Source organism: Trachymyrmex cornetzi, unplaced genomic scaffold, assembly GCF_001594075.2.
Source record: "Trachymyrmex cornetzi isolate Tcor2-1 unplaced genomic scaffold, Tcor1.1 scaffold5, whole genome shotgun sequence".
In the NCBI taxonomy this organism is placed as follows: domain Eukaryota; kingdom Metazoa; phylum Arthropoda; class Insecta; order Hymenoptera; family Formicidae; genus Trachymyrmex; species Trachymyrmex cornetzi.
The window spans coordinates 1,634,695-1,637,178 of NW_017299806.1; positions in this window are offsets into that span (position 1 = coordinate 1,634,695).

Below are 2,484 nucleotides of genomic sequence, written 5' to 3' on the forward strand. Positions count from 1 at the left end.
TAGAATGGACTTAAGCTACACTTGTCGTAATTGCGTTCCGAGGGATAATATCACACGCAGCCGGCTTCGCTGTTTGCTGGCTCAAGTCTCACTGCGTGATGCGTGAATGGTAGCGCGGGTTGAGCGGGTAGCGCGGCGACCTTGTATGCGAACACAATAGCCACGGCGTACACAACAAAACCGTTACGTACGCATACGCCAGTCAATACATCGCCGTTACGAAATATTGAACATATTGTAACATAAATTTGTGAATATTCTCTTGCTTGCTTTTCAAATTAGTTTCGATGAGCGATCTATTATCGTATCTTGCATCTTGTCTCAGTCTTCATTAGCGTTGTCTGTAATATAATTATAAGAATGATTATAAGAAACCTGAAATTTATATACAGTGAGTGCAAAAAGTATTCGTACAGAGAAATTATTTTTTAAAAAGAAACTTTATTTTTAAAAAGTAAATAATATCCAGCGAGAAATGAGTCATCGAATTGACGTCGAATTGATATCGATACTATGATTTCAATACCAATTATTCGACGTCGATTCGACGTTTAATTGACAATCATTTCTTGCTAGGTAATTAACAATGTATTCATAAAGAATAAAATAGACTGTATGTTTCTTAAAATTATATATACCAAAAAGATGTATATTAATTATACAAAATATATCATTTGAAAAATAAGCAAAAATTAAAAATTGTATTGTTTGAATGCTCAAAAAGTATTCGTACAATCGAGAAACTTGGCTTCTAAATTCAGAAATACATGCAAAGCTCGTTTGTTATGTTAGAACGGAATATATTCATTGTATAAAATGTTTATTTTTTACAAATAAGATTTTTTTATAAAAAATTTCCTTGTACAAATACTTCTTGCTCTCACTGTACGTTGTTTAAGAATATCTGAATCTCTCCAAAAAATTAACTTTCCCAAACGACAATTTTAAACTAATCTCTTTGTAAAGAATCGCTTGTTCTTTTTAACAAAAAAGCTATTTCGAGTCGCTTCAGAAATCTCACATCCCTTTATAACGTTTAAATTATAATTTCAACGAACATGGCAAATGTATGCATTAATAACAAAATCTTAAATTAAATAATGTTAATAATAAATTCTTTGCGTGCATATTTAAAACTTTTTTTATTAAAATTTCGAGTGATTAGTCTACTTTAAAAAGATTATATTATAAAAGATTATAATTCTATTTTAAAAAGATTATTAATTACGTATTTTTAAAGAGTAAAGCTTTTTTTCGTTTTAATAGAAATTAATTGGCATATAAAATTTAAGCTTAATTAATAATATAAATATCACACTTTACTTTTACTATTTTCATAATCGTTCTTGCGATTGTTAAATTTACTAATTGTAACATAACAAGTACGTAATATATTATAAAATGGATATTTTCGAACTTATTTATTATTATATTTATTATATATATATATAGGTAAATATAGATTTACGCATTTATTATAAATGTTTATCTGTATACATAAAAATATAGATACATCACACGGAGAAAATTTTATATTTAAAATTACTATAATGTGGTAGTAGCTGCGGTCTTCATGTAAATTATAAGTTTAAACGCTATAATTATTTTTTTAAAAACAATAATATAACATAATTTTTACACTTTTTCATAGTAGAAATTTTTATTACAAAATCAAATGTATCTAGCAAATTTTGTTTGCGTACCATAGTAAAAATTAACTGTTTTTATGTTAGAATATGGCTTAACAAAATAATTACTTTATTTATGTGATAAAAATTAATATTATCATAGTAAAAGTTAAGTCGGAATCATGTTGTGAGAGTCCATCGAAAATACAAGACATAGTAAAGTGTAATTTAAAATTGTATTAAAACTTAATATAAAATTTTCTCCGTGTATAGAATCGCGCTATCATGAGCAATGAAAAGTCTGCAAGGAATATAATTATAACGATCGTTACGGATCTTCTCACAGAAACAGTTTCGTCTGTCGAGATACTCCGCGTTAAGAGCAGAATTATTAAATTCGCGTTAGGCTAAGTCCACAGCCTTGATCGACCACAGAATTTATATATGCCTTCCAACAAGCGACACAAATGACAATGGATCATGACATCCTTGTTGTTTGCTGCCAATGTTAAAAAAAGATGACATGATCACTGTGTCGCACTGTGTCGCTTGTTGGAAAGCACACTATGTTTTTAAGCTGTAAGAATTGGGTTTTATTTAATTCGCTTAAGTCTAAGCAACCAATCAGAACTCTAGCTGGTAATCTACAATCTCAGCTTTTTGTACTACTTACTACCAGCGCGAGTTCTGATTAGCCTGCTTTTCCGTCAAGATGTGAACGTGCCTTTACGGTTAATGCCTGAAGACTGCACAAAAACAGTTTAAAGACAGAAATTATTGTTACTTATCTTTTCCGACTTATGACTTAAGGTCTCTTAAAGCAAGATTGTGGACCTACCCTTATTATTGCACCCAC